The sequence below is a fragment of the Gambusia affinis genome, linkage group LG13 (assembly GCF_019740435.1).
Source record: "Gambusia affinis linkage group LG13, SWU_Gaff_1.0, whole genome shotgun sequence".
Lineage (NCBI taxonomy): Eukaryota > Metazoa > Chordata > Actinopteri > Cyprinodontiformes > Poeciliidae > Gambusia > Gambusia affinis.
This window is the reverse complement of record NC_057880.1, coordinates 14,789,489-14,809,871: the sequence shown is the minus strand read 5'-3', so window position 1 is coordinate 14,809,871 and position 20,383 is coordinate 14,789,489. Positions and strand designations below refer to the sequence as shown.

Below are 20,383 nucleotides of genomic sequence, written 5' to 3'. Positions count from 1 at the left end.
GCTCTGCGTCCGATAGAGATTTACAAAAAACAAACTACATGGGAAATTATGCTTACATACTCACACAATTGTTAGTGTGTAGGCGTGCACACACTCATGTATACACATGTGCAAACAGATACCACTGCAAAAATACCTTTCCCCCTTCTAATGATTTGCTGCTGTAACAGCCAGGGCTCTGTGGGGCTCAGACTGTTTACCGTTTCTTAGCAAGGCGGAAGGCGGGCACAGAAAGATTTGGGAGTTGAAATGGTTCAAAAAGCGTCCTTTATTTCCTGAATGAAATCTGATCCCATTGCTTGGGAAAAGTGTGGTGTAATGATGGAAAGAGATTTTTGGATTTTTAGTTGTGTGTGTGTGTATATGTAATTACAGGCTTTGAATGCATCCCTTTATCCTCTGGAAGGAGAAACCTGGGTGAACTCCTTCCTCTTCCCTGTGGCTACAGTTCTGTGTGTTTGTGCATATGTGCGTTTCCTTGCTGACTGTGGCTGAGCAGATCCATTCTTAGTGTTTTTATACTCAGCGCACCTCTAGGCCTTTTGTTCTTGAGACTCCCCAGGCTACAGAGCCGCTTCCACATAAAAAATATAGTTTAATATGCCTTGAGGTCAATTCTGTTAAAACTGTGCAAGCAAGGAGGAAAAAAAAATGTAACAGGTTTCATCAATAAGATTTGGTCTATTTGTTACCTATATGTTATGGATACTATAACTATATAATTATTAATCATATTACATTTCATGTCAAAATGACTGCTGTGAAACAGGGATTGTTTAATATTTGCTGCAGTGAAGCAAAAAAAAAAAAAAAAAAAATCATTCAATTGAAAAAGAAACAAAAATAAATGTACCGTAACTTTTTTTTTTTCTTGTTGAATCAATTAATTCATAGGTAGTGTATAGCTTTATATTAGCTATACACAAATATAAAGCTAGATTAAAAGCAATATACCAAACTATGATTTTTTAATTGTTTACATTGTGGTAATAAGTACAGTAGTTTTATTAAACTAAAAATGAGTCTCAAGAAATGTTAATGTAACTTAGACATTTAAAATGTCAATCCAAGGAAATTTGCAAATGCCTCAATTACAATCAAGTAGTTTGACTGCAACACAAGAGCCTTTTGCAAAACACTTCAAGGCGTGAGGTTAAAATACTTTTTTCTGTCCTGAAGTCCTCACGGGTCAATCTCTTGCATGTATTAATTGTATCCCTGATTCAACACAGCTCATTCAGATGGTTGAATTATATCTCAGCACATTGCCAAATTCTGCAGAGGAACCATTCGTTTGATCCATATGTGCTGTACCAAGGAAATATTTAAAAGATACAAGAAACATGAATTTGGAGACTGACTTTGGATACCACCATAGTAATGCTTTTACAAATCACAACCAGTGTTTCAAGTAAACTGTGTTACTGTTGAATAACTCAGTACAGGTTTGTGTTGGTACTGCTTATCTGATTCAAAGATGGCTGTTTAAAAAAATACAGTGCATTTTTGTCAGTTAACTGAAAACTGTTTTTGTAGTAAGTATAAAAAAATTCCACTCCTGGCCTTAAATGTTCTTATGTTGCAGTTTGTGTGCTACTCTGGTACTAATGTGATCCTAAAGCCAAAAAATATACCATTGAATGTGTTTAAAAACACCCCACAATTTTTAAAATTGTTTTACAGAATATTTTTAGTGTACACTGAGATGTTTCTGGTTTGATTAGTCACTGTATTTTATATTTTATTTAAGACTAGAACAGATCTATAAGAGTCTACAATCATTAAAAACTGTAAAATAGCCCTTTATTATACCACTGATAGAGAATGATGCTAACATTAACAGCAAATAGATGTGAAAAGGGAAATTTCCTGTCTTACACGAGAAACATAGATTTGTAAGGAATGAAGAACATTCCTTCACGTCCAGGGTTCAGAAAAACAGGTTACATTCACTTTATCTGATGAATCAGGTTCTGACAGAAACCAAATACCATTTTGTGGAACAGACAGAGATATTATAGCATTTTTAATATTATATGATATTGTCATCTTCCTTACAATATCTGCTGTAATATTTATTTCTAATAATTCCTTGAAGTGCTGGATCTCAGTAGATCCTTTTGTCACATTCCTCTGTACAGTTCTCCATTCCCTCAGCTGTTTTCCTTTCACAAACCAGAAGATGATCTTTGGTGAACTGCTGGTATTGCAGCAGAGAGGCATATGGGGTTGTACAGGATCAGCAAACTAACAAAACACTCCATTCCAATGCAAATACCACCAGTATCACTTAATTTATGCTACACTCTCCTTCTGCTGTCATTGTATGTGATCTATGTCTCATTACCTCAAGAGTGTTTGTGAGAATTTGTTGTGAAGATTTGGCTTTCAGTGAGCAACAATGTGTTGCTCTGTGCAGGGGAGCATATTTCCTTCCTCGCTTTGTTTAGTTTAAGACAGACTCGCTGGGGGATAGAATTGATTTCTCCAGCCTGCTGTTTGACTGGATTGTACATGCACACACCTGCCCCACCCGAACACATCTTCCTAAAGCCTGGGTTACAGTCCAAGATGATACCAGAGGTATGTGTGTTTACTTGTCACACCAATTCAACACCTCAAAGGGAACAAAGATTAGTGAAGCTCTGAGTATTGATTGACAAGGAGGAAGGCACAGCATGAAAGATAAAAGGATGAAGGAACCAAGCAGTGAAAGAGAAATGAAGGTGACACCAGAGAGGAATACAAAGAGTCTTTTGTGGTTTCTCACCTTTTGGAGATTTTCCTCTATTTTGGACTGATGGCTTAAATCCACTTTTGCGATTCAGTCCAGGAAATGTGCAGCCAATGTAGGTAATGGTGTGGGGAAAGATTAAGTGGGGTTGGCAAAAAGTAAAATGGACAGAGGATAGAGACTGGCCCCATTTTAGACTTTTAAATGATCTCAATATCTTCTCATCTCTGTGGTTGTACTGGCAGACTGAAAGGCAAAGGGAGTCAGGGGCACCTGCAGGAGAGCATTAGCCAAAAACCCCATTATTACTTCAAAGCTGGTCTCTGCTGGAGAAAACCTGGGTGACACTGGGGCCCAGCAGAGGATGAAACACAGTTTGGAGATGGAAGCAAACCTATTCTGTCTGTTAGATTTTCCAATTTTTATTCTATTCTCTCTGTGGTCTTTATGATTGTCCCTCACATCTCCCCCATCTACCTTGTTCTACCTTCTTTATCAATTTCCTTTTGACATTTCCTCCAACTATATTTTTAACATCTGGCTGTATGAGATCTCCTTCCTCCTCCTAACTGAGTTTGCCCTGCTTCTATAGTATATAAAAGAAAAGGCCCAGAGCATGGAGACCTGATGAGCCCCAGGCTGTCATACTGAGCTTGCAGACCCTTTCATATGGTGATGTAAATGGAGATAGCTGGAGGGTCTTCTCTGGTCTGTGGTAGCAGAGTTAGATATTGTCCTTCACATGATTGTGGCTCATAGACTAGAGCTCAGGCATAAACCTGGGGATGCAAATGGTTCCCATGAAGTCCAGACAGTGTGAAAACCAGACAAAGGGCCATACCTTTCAGAATGTAACTTATAGCATTCCTCTGTCTAATACATTATGCCGGAGACCTTTACTGATATTTGCAGACTGCAAAGGGTCAGATACTTTAAACGGGACAACAGCACAGGGCAGAAATACATAAGAGCCACACAAACTCATCTGAATTTTTTTCCATAGCTACGTTGTGGCTTATTCCCAGACAGTGTCAATACTTTATACGTTTCCCATCTGAATAAGTTGGAGAAGAAGATAGAAGGATGTTTGAACAATGCCTGAAGCTCTTTGACTTCACCTAGAAGGAACATTATCGCTCCTTAAATCTGTCTTGCTCAGCCCCTTAAATCTTTCCAACCATCTCTGTGTGTGTGTGTGTGCGTGTGCGTGCGCGTGTGGGGGTGAGAGAGTGTATGACTCTATAAGCCACGCCACAGATCATTGTTACTCTCCCTCTGACACCTTCATTAGACCCACAGACAGAAATTATGTTGTGTAGCTTGGGCCACATTTCTGTTATTAATATGACATGGCTGTTTTGTTACTGTGTTTTCAAGTTATTCATGTTGTTTGTATTAAATATATATGATGTCATGAAGTAAAAATTGTCAGTGTGGAAATGATAGCAGAATTTCTCATTTTGTTGCAAAAATACCATAAAAATCCCCACTGTGTTAAATATTTGACAAATCTCTAAGAACAAATATTTGAAATATTTTCAGTATTCTATGAATTAATTAAGTAACTGAATTTAGTACTCAAGTGATCCCAACCTTCCATTAAGACACTTTAATGGAATGTACAATAACAACTGTGCTTCTACTTTATTCATAAGCACATCACAAATGTGTGCAAGTTATTTGAGAAATAATGTATTTCTGAAGCAATATATTGAGAAATATATTATTTCCATATCACAATTGTTTTCCAGGATGTCGTCTTCCTAACTATCAGTCGTCTTTGTTCAGAGGTAAGTTGTCAGGATGTATTTAGCATCATCTCAAAGCCTTCTGCTATTTCTCATGAGTTGCAGCAGGCTCCAACAAGCACAATTATGAAAGAGAACAACCTAAAACTTCATGTTTGTCTTGTCTGAGAACAATAACAATCTAAAAGCTTTTGCTTTCTGAAATATCAGTTGTACTTGTCAGTGATGTCAATGATGTTTGGAGCTTTTTTCAGTGATGTCAATGATGTTTGGAGCTTTTTGTTTATCGTAGCTTTTTTTTTCTGGATCTTTTCTTCTCCTATTGTCCTGGTCTTCTTCATTACACTTAACCTAAGTAATAGTAATAAAAGCCTTTTGTAAAACATTTAACTAACAAATACTTTGTTGTTATATAAAATTAAAAAAAATTGAATCGGAAATCCAAGCTCAAGGATTTCTTGTCGTTTAAGTTATTAGAGTCTTCAGCTTCAGCTCCATATAACTCAGTTTCACTTTATAAAACAGAGGAGCACTTTCAAGCCTTATCAAAAGTTTTTAAAGGTCAGTGACTGGCTATTCTCTCTCCTTTTCCTCCCCTTCTCATCACTCAGTATATTTTAATTAAAGCATCTTTATTAATTTTTATAAACGCTACTAAGCTGACGTAATTTAGCAATAAAATAGAACCATGACAGGTCTTACTGATCTAAACTAGGGCTGAAGCATAAGGTGGTTAAACATTAATGTTAGAGGTAGTCATGCATGTAACTTTTTCAGTGCAATTTAATCTCTATTTATAATACAGGTCCTAACAGTTTCTATGGAGACTGAATAGGCGGAGTTATGCTGAGGGGTGCTCCTCTCACAGCGCACCCTCATTCACCTTCCTACCTGTGTTTCTACGTATAGAAAGTTGATAGATGGTCACAGATTTGTGCTAATGTCATTCATGAGCAATCGAGCAGAGATCTGATAAGAGAGAAAAATTCAACATCTTAGATGCTTGTGTCAACAATCAAATCAGCAAAACATCTGCTTGGTTTTATTGAAAGTAATTTCTCCATCCAGATGTCAGTATGTCCAGAAGTTTACTTTTCTTTCACTGTTCTTCCCTTTAACCTGGCCTGAGGGGAGAAAAAAAAAAAACGTGGAAGTTAGACTTTGTTTTCCTTCTCTCTGTACGATTTTAAAAGTGAAGTGAGCTGAGTGGAGCAGAGCTGAACGTAGACATCCTGCGGGGTTAGAGAAGCACTGCCTTGTTTCCCAGGCAGGCACCTTCTTTGTGACATGGTTAAAGATGTGTCCTAACACCATTCCCATCACCCTCCATCGCCTCCTCTCTCCAACTTGGCTTCCATCTCTCCATCACTCTCTCCATACCCTGGAGAATAGCCTGCTCTTTGCTCAACCCATTCCGTCTCCTCGGAGCTCATTGTTCCCTTGGTTGCTAGGTGATGGCTGGGGGCCTCATTTGATGGGGTGGGGGGGGGCGTATTCGGTACAGGGTCAGGGCTGATAGAGGTGATGTGAAGGTGGGTGTGTAGATCTGTGTGCGACAGCGCACAAGCTTGCATGTATGTGTGTGTGTGCATGCATTTATATGTGTTTGGTTAAGGGTCAGGCGTGACAGCACCGGTACAATAGTGTGGGGTGTGACCAACCCCTCCTTCACTATTTATTAGCCCATTCAATCACCCACTCCCCTGCTCCAAGCCAACCCGAGCTGGGCCAGGAGGCAGCGGAGGCTGTCAGTCAACAGCAAGGGGGAGGGGCACGGAGGAGCTCTAAGAAAACATAATTAATGTGAAACACAAGAGCTGCTGTAAAACTCTGTAGAGGAAATTAAGGAAACAAACACCCAGCACGCCACAGTTAAACAATACTGAATAGAGCACTGTCTCTCACATATCTCTACTGTTACATCCACTCTTACCTGCTCTGTCTTTCATTTCTCGCCCTTTCTCTGTATTTTTCTTTCACCTCAATGATGTTTCTCTTTGGTCTGCACAACACAGAGGGAAAGGGGCTCTTGGAGAGGCCTGGAGTGGTTTTCCAAACCTCAACTAAACACACCCTGACACACATGGACAAGTCAATGGTGTTACTGCACAAAAAACAAAACAAAACAAAAAAACGTTGAAGCACTCATCAAGAGAGTAAGAGTGGTGAAATGAGTAAAATGGAGAGGAATGGTCCATTCTATCCTCTATTCTTCTGTTTTACAGCACTCATATAGTAGCGGATGTGACCTTGGTGTTGGCTGTGCATTCCTGCATTTACTCACTCATGCTTTGATCCTTTAGCAACAAAAGGCAAAACCATCCAGTGGTATTTTACCTCTTAAATTAGGCTTCATTAAGGATGACTTACTGTTAGTGCAATGTGTTTGTGAGTCATCAGTGTTTTAATTTGCTATTTCAGTTTTATAGGTGACTGTTATCTCCTCTTCCTGTCCCACTCCTTTAATCGCCCGTTTTGCCTTGAAGTATACTTCGCTGCACAAAATGTGCATACAAACAAATTGCACCCCCCATGTAGATTCTGCAAAGCACTGCAGAAAAGCTCTGCAGTCACTGTGCACTGGTAGAAAAAAGAAAAAAAAAAACTATTCCCCTGGGAATTTGTTTTTTTCCTCCTGCAGCTTTTGCATGTGTGTGTTCCAAACGTGGCCATGGAGCTAAAGTCGTCACAAATTGCTTGCTAAATCACTGCCTTGTGTGCTGAACTCTCAGAATGAGTCAGAAGGAATGTGATGTCCTCACCTGTGCTGTAACCGATAGCAGATACGAAGCGGATCTAACATGTTTCTGCAGAAGGAGGGGAAAAATATGACTGGCACTTTGGATGGCATACCTGTGCTGGGAGGCAGGGTGTGTCTGACCTTTTAGGGTTCAGCACTCTGACAAAACCACAAGGGCAATGCAGTAGAAAAGAACTTTAGATAGTTTCCGTTTTCAGACGAATCATTAATAAGCCATTTAATAATCAAGCAGCACATTCATAGTCGCTGAAATTGTCAAAGGTGCTTATTGAATGCAGCCGAAGCATTGATGCAGTGGGTCTACTGAATCAAGCCGTTGATGTGGTGTTGACCCCGGTCCAGAGCATGCATTGCTGTCAGCGAGGCTTTGTTGCTCTTGCAATAACCTTTCTTTGTGCCTATGTTTGGACTAGTAACCTTGCTTAGAGTTTCTGTGTGTATCAGGGTGCAGTGTGACTCCCTTTCTCCATAAATCACTGTCAAATTCTAGCAGTACCAAACAAAGCCTCGCCTGATGCTTTGATAATGGGGTTTTTGGTGTGCGTTAGCATGCGTGTATTAATGTGTGTCAAGCATGATGTCCTTCATTTACCAATCAGTGCCTTGTGGAGTTTATGAAAATTCATTGAGTATGAGATGAGCGCTCCCTCCCCTTCCCCCACTTTAGATGAATATTGCACGAAACACAGCTTTGGGTGACAAAACACTCCATTGATTTTTAGGGAAGAAAGGAAGGACAGAGGGGGTGGAAAGGGAATGAGGTTGATCGCTGGAGCGTGGTGGAATAAACTGCAGAATTTCTGTCACCGCATGTGTTTGTGTCTGCGCGTGAGTCTCGCACACAGGGGTGTAATAAATAAATGATGTTTGAAATGAGAGCAGCTCTCTCTAGACCATCCTCACTTCATGAGAAGTGCTTGTTTACAACTCCACACACACACGTGCACGCTGCACCGACAGCGTCTGAAGCGTCGAAAAACTGAACTAAACTGAATGCGTTCCTTTCCAGGAACTCCTCTGTTTGAATGTGTCCGTCTCCCCTGCCTTACAGACCTTCTTACCCTCCCTCCACACCGATGGCGACAGCTTGGAAAGCATGGCAGAGCAGGCCAAAGCAAACACTCTCACACATGCATATAAACACCTGCCTTGTGAGAGAAGCTGGAGAGCATTAGTGAGCTCCACAGAGCAAACACACCGATAAAGGTGGGATTTGGGAGAATTCTAATGGGAGGAAGCAGCAGGAGATTTAGCCCCGGTGTCTTTCGCAAGCCCGGACACGACAGCAGCCCCCTCGTTTTGTGGCCAAACAGCGCATGGCGCTGACTCACAGATCCCATGTTTGCATTGTGGAACTACCCAACATATCATTACTTGTCTCAGGAAAGTCGATTGTTTCTTCAAGAGTGGTGACCGCATCGCATCAGAATGAAATACTTTAACTTCTCTTTTTACTGATAAATAAAACCACATTAGCTGTCACACAGAGGTTTCCCACAGTTTTATTGCTTTGGGAAGATTTTCACAAATCCTATTTCTAAGCAACAAAAGCAAAGGTCAAAATGGAGGAAGGAAGAATAACAGACAAGGATCCAGAGGGAGAGAGACGGGGTGGTGGTAGGGGATACGACTCTGAAATGCTGCAGTGGTTTTAATTACAGGCAGAGGAATAGGCTTTTTAAATATTTAGAGTTCAGATGATCTCTCTGGCTGCAGATGTTTGTGTGTACGAGCTTTTGTGTTTGTGTGTGTGCGTGCATCAATGTGTTACGTTGATGCGTGGGAGGATTAAATGTATACGAAGAACTATCTATAAAGTGATTTTATGTAAATATGAGGAATGTGTGGGCAAGGAACAATATTGGAGGATGCAAAAGTATTTCAGTGAATTTTGGTTAGCTTGTGAAAAAAATATGATGATGACAGCAAAAGTTGCATGTTTGACGTTGACGGATCATAGTTTATATTTCCTGGTTTCTGAAATGTCTGGATAAAAACAATGACCTTAAATGGCCCAGGGAGGCTTGACCTTGCTGTTTAGTCTGTATTCTGATATGAGTCGGGTTTATAATGGATACTTCCTTATTTATTGATAGGTTTTTCAGATATCTGATCTTATTTAGAATTTGTTAAAACTATTTTTATTGGGCTCCTAATATTGCATGAAGATTCTTTCATAAATCAAAAGTACTCAGTTTCAATTTCATTCAACTTTTTTTCTCCAATGTAGGACTTTAGTCACCAACAATATGAGCAGTAGTAGTTTCAGTGCCTTCAAATGTATTGTTACCATCATTTGCATTCACATTCATTTCAACTCTACCCAGCTTCCCTGTCCCTGCTGTAAAAAAGTAAACCTACAACGATATCCTGCCACCCCAATTTTCTACAATGGAGATTATGTCTTTAGTGTGATGAGCTCTGTTACTTTTGTCACACAGTGTTTTGATGCTGGGTCAAAAAATTCTCTTTAGGTCTCATCTGACCAAATCACTTTCGTCCACATGTTTGTTGCGACTGCATGACTTGGTGCAAATTGCAAAAAGGATTGTTATCAACTCCAATAGTTGTCCTGTCAACAGATTTTGTACATAAGTTGTGGATTCCTGCTGCTTCTCCAGAGTTACGATGGGTTTTCTCTAGTCAGTTTCGGTGAACATCAATGTCTTAGAAGGTTTGCAGTTGGGCCACACTTTTTATATTTTTGGATTGCTTTAGTGCAGCTTTTTGTGAGATGTTCAAGGCTTGAGGCCAAAAAAGGTCCAACCAGAATGATCCTTTCTATAGTAGCCAGAAAAAAAGAGAAATGAAGTTAAATTCAACAATGAATGTGCTGCAGTTGGAAGTAAAACCAGTTAAAAATGTCAAAGGTAATATCCTTGAAACAGCCGACAGCAAACTTCACATCCAAATGAAATCGATCATGTTCTAAAAACAATCCTGACATACTTTCATGAATCTACCTATACACTATTTGTCTCTGTGACATTAAAGTACACTACATCCAGAGGCCTGGATGTTTTATTTAATAAACTGTGGCCTACAGGATGTAGAGAGATGTGACTGCTGTCTCAGAGCACAGGAAGCCACAGGAAGCCGGCATATGCATGGTGTTAAGCAGAGCCACATCTTTCCTGCTTTTGTTTTTAAGTAGGTGCCATCATGACTGAAGGTTCTGTCCGTCGCTGCAATATGTATTCAGCAGGCTCACATTGATCTGTCATTGACAAAGTTAATGAGCGTGGACATGAGGCAAGGTGTTTCACCACAAAGACATCAAAGTACTGCTGTAAAGACTGGCCTGCTGTGAGACTGGCCTTTAGGCAGACACCCAGGCTGCCCCAACCCCGGACACCCCATGAGACGAGAGGGCCGTGGGGAGGACACAGAGGATTTAAAGAGGATCATGGCACCATATGGAAGAAATCTGAACGTCTCCATCCTTTTCTCATTGTCTCTTCTCTCTCTCCTTTGTGCAAGCGGTCTTTTCCCATTCAAGTCAGTTTAAAGGAGGTTTTACCTCATGGACCTTTGAGTGGTAAACCAGATTCTCACATGTGATACTTTCTGCCAGTGCTCACCACTTGCTGCTTGGAAACCTGTCAACTGCACTCACATACTCACGGATTTAAGCACAAAAGTCTGGCTACTAGGTAACCATCTGGCTATCTCTCTTTTTGTTCCTGTCTGTCAACAGCAAGCAAAGGGGGAAAAGCTAAATCTAAGAGCAAATATTAGCAAACAGAGACAAAAGCATTCCCAAAAAACGTTTTCACTCTCATTTGCTCATCCTTAAAAGCTCTTCTCTTCCCCACCTCCTTTATATACACAGTGACTCCTTCCTTCATTTCCTGCCAAGGTCTCCTTTTCCAGCTTGAAACAACAAATCCCTGCTGTTATTGAAGCTTCCAAATCTTTCCTAACTCGTTAAGACATTGCACTAATTAGAATTTTCAGCAAGTATTTGGAAGATTGAGGCTTTATATATATATATGTATATATATAATTGAAAACATCATGACTGGAGAGAAAGTCACAGTCATGTTTATTCACTAAATATACATTTTGAATGTAAGATCTGGAACGTATTGCATTAACCTAAAATCTGTCTGTTTTTGGGTCGCATCTTGTCTTTCTTTTTCAAAAAATATGTTTAAGTGCAGAGCTGTGTAATACTGACAGCTCTTTCTCTTACTGTGTGAATTGTTAATAAATGAAATGCAGCTTTAATTTCCTTTGAAATCAAAGTAAATAAAATTATGACTTCACAACCCAACATATAAAGGTTCTCCCACATAACATGACTCTAAAAGAGAACAAAGTTGAATATCATGTGATGTCGAACAACTTCAACTTTATGCAGAAAAAAATAGAAAGCTATAATATGTCTTGCTCAAGAGTTAATGAGAAAGACAATTAGTCTTTCCTGTTGGGGTTTTTGTCTGACACCTCCGTCTCTAAACCTGGATGCAACCCTTTTTCAAAATAATTATTTTATTTTATTTTTAAAGATTTTACTGTTAGGTTTACCTTTTCAATTCATGCTGGAACTGAAAGTTCACAAAATTAGTGACTTCAAATTGGTCACAGAATCTCTGATCAGTGCATCTGCAGTCTAAAGTACTTTTCTAGTAGAGGCAAATGCTCCATTAACATTTTGCCTGATATTTTGATTATGCCTTGTGTACCAATAAACAATTTATGTTCTGAAAATAAAACAGCTTGAATACTCAATCCAGTATTCAAAGCTAAACTGAAAGTATAGCTGAAATAAAACCAATCAGTCATTAAAGTTATACAGCATCCAGCTCCTTATTAGTCCTCCTATTTGCACGCTCCGTCCCTCCCTTGCCTCTGGGGGTTCAGATGTCACCCTCATCCTTGTCAGAGCAGTCTAATGGATTGGTCACGCTCACGGCTCTCCCAGCCTGACTCATAGAGCCGGGGTGAAAGGTCAGTGCTGGCGTGAGACAGAAACTGCCTGATGAGGACGTCTGGCTGCCTATTCCCAGCCATTTGTCTGACTGCACTGCAGGATAACTTCTGCGTGTATTATTTTCTCAGTAAACACCTCTGTACCAATAAAATGCATCACTGGATGATTGGTTTTCTCTGAGCGGAAGAATGTTGCAAAAAACATAAATAAATATGTTGAGCTGCAGGATGAAGCATTGTCAGGTGAGCATACAAATGTTACTCGCGTGTACACATTCGTTGATTCTGGCAAATCCATCATAGCCTCTTGGGGCTTCCTGCTCTTTCCTGAGGTCAGAGTTGAAAATTGTAGGTAGGACGCCTACATACACATAGAATATGTGTGTGTTGATTAGCTCTAAACCAGTGGGGTGATATCCTTCCATTACAAGAAACAGAAACCAAATGTATGTCTGGCAACAAGGCAAGTCAACACGTACGGTGATGTATGGCTTGAAGTTCTGAGGGTCAGCAGCTCTTTTTCTCCCAAAAAGTTGACAGTCTTTCTTGTGGTTTTCCTATAGTTTGAGAAGTGCTTTTCCAGATCTCTTTTTTTCCTTCCACAGATATAGAAGACTAACAGCAGGCGTCACTGATGCAGAGCACATTTCCATTCGACTGCTGCAAATTTCTTTTGTTTCCTTCTTTGACCTGGGTGATTTTATATTGCCTATTGCGTCCTGTCTGCATCTTTATTATCCTTTGTTTCTCCTCCATGCTTCCTCTGCTTCCTTTTTCTACTCCACCTCCTCTCTATGACTTATTTTGTCCGCTCTTTCTTGGGTGATGAGTTTTAATTTCATGCCCCCTGCTTTGGCAGTTGCTCCTTTAGTGAGTGCCAGGCTGGCTTTTTGACACACAGACTTTGACAGTCTCCCTGACACACACCAAACACACAATAACCTTCGTGTTCCAGGCCCTGGGCTACACATCAGCATCCATGCAGAACTTATAGCAATGAAATTGCTTGCAGGAATTTACAAAGACACATGCTATCAGACAAGATTACACAAGCAGGAACAGACACATGTTGGTTTAGCTTGATTTAGTGTTTACATGGGACAGAAAGTTACTTTATTTGCTTTTCTTCGAAGAGCTGTCTTCATTTTAGCCGTCAATCTAAAGGTATTGGTCGCATCTGGACAGCGACTGTATGCTAACTGTGCTGGCATGCACCTATCATTAGCAAATGATCCCCAGCCCTGGGGGTAATAAGACTTTATGCTAATGTATGTGAGTAATGATGAATGTGCTACAAACTGGATTGTTTTGGACTCTGCCAGAAAAGGAAAGAAACATGTCTTTCATTCAAGGTTTTTTTTTTTTTTTTTTTTTTTTTTTTTTTTTGGTGAGTGGGTGTGTATTGGACCACTGTGGGGCCAGATTCATGCCTACGGCTGCACCTCTGCAAGGGTTCATTAATCCTGAAAGCGTAGTCTGGCCTCATCTCTGGAGCATTGCAGATCACATCTGCTGCTGCAGGCTGGTCACTCATTAATGGATATACCTCAAGGCCGTATGCTATGCTTCAAAATTACTTTAAGAAGTGCCAGAGACTAAAACACAATGCATAATGAATTGAAGAAACTGTCAAAGGTTGTAGTCTAGAGAGAAAGTTGAATGTGGTTGCAAAAGGTTGTTGAAGTGTAAATTCCAAGGTTTGTGTTGCCAGACAAATTCAAAGAAGATTTTTTTTAAAAACCAAAACGGAGAATTTTACAGAAACTTAATCTTGTTATTTTTTCTTTCAGAAGCAGCTTAAACAACCTCAGTGTTGCTAGTTTCCTATGAAACAGTCTGTATCAGTTAATTGCAAAAACTGTCGCTATTATCATGTTGTTGGTTATTGTACATTTTCTGACACTGCCAGCAGAAACCCTTTCTGTGTGTTTTACTGAGTGGTAGTTGCTCAGTCTCCATCACTCAATCCCTTGTCCATGCTGTATGTGGGCTGTCAGTGTGGGAGGATGAGGGTATTCAGCAGCAGCGTAGAGAACAGGGTAAACATCCCAAACAGGCACTGATGTCCATTGTTAAGCACTTTTTCTCAGGACGAATCCCACCCACTACAACACAGCTGGGACCGTCTTTATTGTCCTCTGCCAGTCTCAGCCATCTTCTCACAAACAAAGCATGTGAATCTGTTAAAAAAAAACACCGTACCCCCCGAATAGACACAGATGCACACACACGCACACACACACACACACAAGCATATTGCATCTTTCTGTCTTCTCAAAAATATTGAATTGACTTCCCTTCATTTTTCATTAATTTATATGGTCTACCCCGGTCCCTAACTCTACATCTAACCTAAACCAGTTTCTAACCTAAAGGTAGAAAACAGTGTAACTGCTGCTTAAGAGTTTTCTTTTCTTTTATTACTTGCGTTCCTTTGTTTAGACTTGGTGTCCTTGACTTACTCTAGGCATGTAGCTCAAGGCACCTTTTGCCTTTAACTTCCAGAGGGATTCAGAAAGAGAACGAACATAAAGGTAACCTCTTTGCTCACCTTGCCTCTGGCTTAGTCCTCTCCTCTTCTTCTCTCCTCTCACCCTACTGATACTTTCCATCTGTGGTGGTGACTGCAAATATTTAAAGTAATGCCGGGTTTCACTCTCAATTTCAGTCACTCTGGAGGATTGAGGAGAGTTTGACTCTAAGGGGAAGAATATAGCCTTCAGTGGGGCTCATTTTGCTGTGGACTCATCAAATATATGTATATATTCTTTTGTCTTTTTTTGGATTGAGTTAAATGTCTTAAGTGTTTGCGTTTTGTCTTGATTGACACAGCTTCTGAACATGTGTTTTTCTGGAAGTTGTCTGATCTACTATCAGCTGCCTGCGGTTAGGTGTGGTGGATCTGTCATCACAGTGGCTCAATAACACTGACCTCAGACCAGCGCTTCCAGGAAAAGCTGTCATCCGATCTTTGGGATCGGTTTTCCACTTTCTAGGTAGCCAACCGTTCACAAAGAGGCACGTTTAACCAGTTTAGTAAGACCACACAAGAGAGAGAGAAAATTACCAACCAGCTTTACATTGTTGTCCTTCTAAATGGATTCCTCCTTCCCTTTTTACTCACGCTCTGACTCTGTTCAAAACATTAGTGCAATCTAACAAAATGATTTCCAGGCTACTCTCAGAGATGGGAATAATTTTTTTCTGGGCTGACGGGAGCCTCCTGGCTAATGTAGAGAGAGGTAATAGCAGTGATAATGGACCTGTTGAGAGGCCTGTTCTCTCCTTTCTTTATAAGGTTTTCTAATATTGTCCAGAAAGTAAATAACATGATGGATGGAGAGGCCTTGGTTTTCCTCAAGTGCAAAGCTCAGAGATCTCATATCCTGCCATACATCTGTAGTGCTTTTAAGTGTCATCATGATCCGTGGTGCTCAGTCATACCTTATCATTCTGCTGTACTGTGAACAAATTTCCTAGGCAGACTCAAAAACCCAAGTAGATATAATATTAGAAGGGAATCATGAGCTTGGAAAAAGCATAGATTTGCTTGCCGGGTGGTAGGCAAATGTATGCGCTCACATTGGACTTTAAAAGCTGACAGAGACACACAGACATCATGAATCATTTTTAGTGAAAGAGGAGATGTGGGCAGCTGTTTAACCAACTCTGTCTTGAGTCTCAGTATGTTAGTGTATGTGCGTGTCTGTCAGCCCTCATGTGGACTCGATAAGTTCCACTGACACTGTGTTTTCTCTTGGTGGTCGTGAGTGTTCCCGTCTGTGAGCGATGTGTGTTTCTCATTGATTTGTGACTGTAGATGATTAGAGTGCACTCCATCCATGAAATCCCCTTTAGGTCCCATCAAAAAGAGGCAGTTTGTTGGTTTGGTCATGTACTATGATAGTGATGAGAAAACAGGAGACAAAGAGTGTTATTTTGGCTTTATTTTTCATCGTCAGAATCAATCACAAGTACTCTTGAGATGTTTCCACACTGACTCTTATTTTCCCTTTTGGCATGTGTAGAAATCCAGGACACTGAAGAGTTGAATGTGTTGCCATAGTCAGTGGGAACTATGGCATAGCTTCATGTGAGGTCTGCTGGAATTTGATAACAGCTTGATGACATACACTACTGTGCAATTTCTTTATATTTGGCTTGCATGGAGGCAAATGTTTTTGTAATCTTTTTGAGAGATCTTAAAGACCAGTTTTTTTGGCTTTCTAAAACATTTTTGTTAGGTGCTGGTTGCGACAGTGTGTCCCTTAAAAAAAGTAAGGAAATTCCACAGATGGGAAACAAAAGCTGTTTTAATCTTCAGAGTACATCAAAAGAGGTTTTGGGCAAGCAGTATCAAGGAATACCAAGGTTTTAAAGAATTATGGTCACATCGTTCGTACTGTTTGAAGACATTTTATTGTGATGCAAGACAGAGTGCCAGCATAACTAGTGTTTTCTGCAACTGTATTAAGCTCAGCCTCTTCCTTACATGTTGCTTCACACTGCTGGACAGCTGGCTACAAAACAAAACAAACAAACAAACAAAAAAATCTACACTTCTCCATTGCTCACGAGAAAGCCAAGTTCATCTGTTGGGAAATATTTCCAATTGCAAAAACATCAACGCTCTTGAAACCAACGGAGAGCCTTATGGTACAACTTGAAAAATTATTCTTGGACTGCAGTTATTTGTGGAACATCTGTTCAAAGTACTTTTAATTAAGAGCAACACAGAAACTCTGCAACTCATAAGTAAATTTACATTTGAATCCAAGGACCTTTGAAAGAATAGACATTTGAAAATAAAAATAACAATGCTGGTGAATTTGCCCCATATACTAAAGGAGGTCAAAACATAAATAATTTATAGTGCATTTGAAGCTGAACAAGGTCAGTAAGACTTTAGCTAACAGTCATAATATTATCAATTAAGAGTCACTTTTTTTTTTAGCTATTACACTAAGTTTCCACCACTGTCCAGGTTGCCAATGTGTTTATTAATAAAAATATAGTTAATTTGCAAAATTCTGTAGCTCACCAAAATCTCCAAACAGTATTTACTGATTTACTGATTTAATTTCACACTATTGATTTGCCTGTTACATGGGCTGGTGACCCTCACTATTGAAGTGGGTGTTTAGTTTATATATCTGATTTATTCAAAATGAAATTTACAGTGTCAGAGTTTTATTTATAAAATGATTAAAAATGTAAAAGTTTTTTTAAATCTTAGAATGCTGACTTATGTACTTATGACTTATGTAGATAAATAAAAACTAGAGCATTACCATACAGTTCTTCCCATTGATTGACTGTTTATACTTGGTTTGGTTGACAAGTGTTGGATAATCTTTCAAAGGAAAACAAAAGCCACAAAGGCGAACATGAGCTATTGAGCCTCGCCTCATTCTGTATAAATACAGAATTTGTTTTGCATTTTGGTCCATTATAGAGTCTGTACACCATCTAAAACAAGAAGCAGCACAGTGACATTTTCTCTCCTGAATTTCTATGTCTGAGTTTTCCTAAAGCAAACTGTCTTTTCTTCCCTTAATAAAAGCTGCACAAATGGGCGTGCCTGCCCAGAATAATGTCTGTGAACATGGATTACTGTTTTGAGACTTTAATACTTTGTTTGACCTCTGGCGGATACTGGTAATCATGGTGATCATAATGGTTGTGTCTGGCTCTCTTGTTGGGATTATGGAGGTGCAAAACATCTGCTGTACACGGGAGCAAACAAATGAAGGGAAAAGGAGCTAGAAGGCTCGTCTATCATTTGTTTCAAGGAGGAATTGAGATAAAAGTCAAGGTGTGGAGAGAAATGTATTTTTTTAAGAGAAAGACATGGGGGTAAGAGGGAAAGCATGGATCCTCCTTGCTGCACACAGTCACTCTCTGTGGGCCACACAAATACAAACACATGCAAGGCCATGCTTTGGCAAGAACCCAGAAGCCCTGCAGCATCAATCTATGCTTCTCACCTCGTTCTCTTTCTGTTATCCCCGCTCTTTACACTTTCCTTCTTTTCCATCTTACCAAAGATGTTGTTTACTTGTCTTTTTAATTCAAACCATATAAATGTTTCCAAAATAATGATGTTTTGTCATCTGTTTACTATTTTTATGTTTTTTCTTTTGGTTTGTTACTTGACCAAGGAACAACAGGCACTCATACAGGCATCTAGCAGCACAACAAACAATTTAAGAGTTCCAGCTCATAACTACCTCTCTTCACTTTTTCCTTTGCTGCTTTTTCATTTTGCATTAGACTCTTTACTGAGTGGGTTGCATAAGCTGCAGCATCTCCACTGACAGGAAGACACCACTTTTCATCAAGTCAGAGCCAAGCAAAGAAACTTTTCACTTTTCTGTCCATTTCTAGGTGTTTTGATCAGTATTTTATAGAGGCAATACACTTTTCTCAAAGAAGAAAAAACTATTGTTATTGTCTACCATGGTCTGTGGAGAGGGATAATCAGAGAAAGGGGTTAAATGTTAGCTTTTGCTTTTAACACCGTTTTTATTTTTTTTTACTTTTATTTTCCATGTGTCCAAAAATTATCAAAGCACAATATTGGAGCCATCTTAATTTGTACAGCACCATGGATACAGACTTCTTTTGAAACTGTAGAACAGTTTGATTTGTTTATTTTTGATGTGTCAGTGTTCTATTCCACAGTTGGACATTGAGATATTATTTTGAATCATTTCCAGCCCAAGCAGCTTTTCTCTGAAGGCAAACACTTTGTAAATGTGGTTGTTTATGTGTGTAACTACTTGTGAGCTTTTACCGTGCAGAGAGGAAGAAGGCAGTTAGCGTTTAGTGGCAGCATACTGCCATTCTTTTAACAGCTCTCACACACCTCATTAACTCTCCTAATGAGTAAGTAATCAAACACATTCCACTTCTTTTTTCCCCTATCTCTAGATGGAAGAATAAAATTAAGAAGTACTAAAAGCATTTGACTAAAATAAACATCTTTTTATCATGCAATTGCAACAAGGAATGGGAAAGCACTTACACTTTCTGTACATGCTGCTGAATTGTATGAAATGTTGTCCTCCACAGATAAGGTTTAGGTTTACTGAAGACATTTCACTGAGTCTTTAAATCAAATTAAAATGTTGTCAATGCTTCCCTGTCTGGACCTGTAAGTACCAATTTCAACAGAGTGATGAAATAAGGGTGAAATGCACAAGGAAATCATGTATAAATGTGGATGTCAGGTTTTTCAGAGTTTTAGTCAGCTACAGTTTTTCTGCTTTGAGTTTGAAATCAAATTGCATGACTTCAGACAAGCACTGAGCAAACAGGAAAAACCTTAGTCTACAAAATTAATTCACTTACTGAACAAAAAACAAGCCAGCAATGACAAGCTAACAATGGGCTTCGTTTATCCATAAAATAAATTGGTTACCAAAAATATCAACTCCCTTTGTAGTTTTTCACATTTTGGAAATGTTACTAACTCAAGCCTTAATTTTCTTGAATAGATCAACATGTTGTCTGTACATTTGCGAAGTAAAGTCTAAAAAGGGCAGTAGACATTTACTCTGATACCTTTATTTAAAATCTAGTGAACGCAATCAATTCAGAAATCACCTAATTAGTAAATAGACTACTCCTAAAAATAATTCAAACTCAAGGTGAATAAAATTTATTGTGAATTCTTCAGAGATGTGGTAAGGAATAGTGGTTGACAAATAAATAAAAACATAAAGAGCAACGGACACAGTAGATAGATCAGGAATAAAGATCATTTCTGGCTAACATAAAAAGCATTCTTTAAGGAACAGAAATCCTGTTTAAGTAATGGAGTTACATGCTGAAGGCAGCATTATACTGTGGGGAGGATTTTGTTTAGTGGCAGTGAGCAAACTGGTTAGTCACTGAGAAGATGGATGATACTAAATTCAGGGCAATAGTGAAAGAAAACCTTATATAGCCTGCAGCCAGGTAGTAGTTTAGCTTCCAGGGCAATGACACTGAACATGCAGTCAGAGCTGTAATGGGATTGGGTTCAGATCAAAGCACATTAAATGTGTTTTGAAACAATATATATATATATATATATATATATATATATATATATATATATATATATATATATATATATATATATATATATATATATATATATATATATATATATATATATATATATATATATAAGAAAGGGGCAATTGTTGGTGTTCATAT

At 39.1% G+C, this 20,383-nt stretch overlaps 1 protein-coding gene across 4 annotated transcripts in view; it reads left to right on the top strand.

Moving 5' to 3' along the window:
• The window catches only part of slit1a (slit homolog 1a (Drosophila)), a 94,372-nt gene that overhangs the window by 26,869 nt on the left and 47,120 nt on the right, over positions 1–20,383 (top strand). Inside the window, exon 1 of one of the 4 annotated variants that reach the window (XM_044136207.1) lies at positions 18,913–19,066. The exons of the other annotated variants lie outside the window; for them this stretch is intronic. The gene's annotated coding sequence lies outside the window, so the exon portion shown is untranslated. Of the gene's footprint in view, positions 1–18,912; positions 19,067–20,383 lie in introns of those variants that run through there. 4 annotated transcript variants of the gene reach the window in all.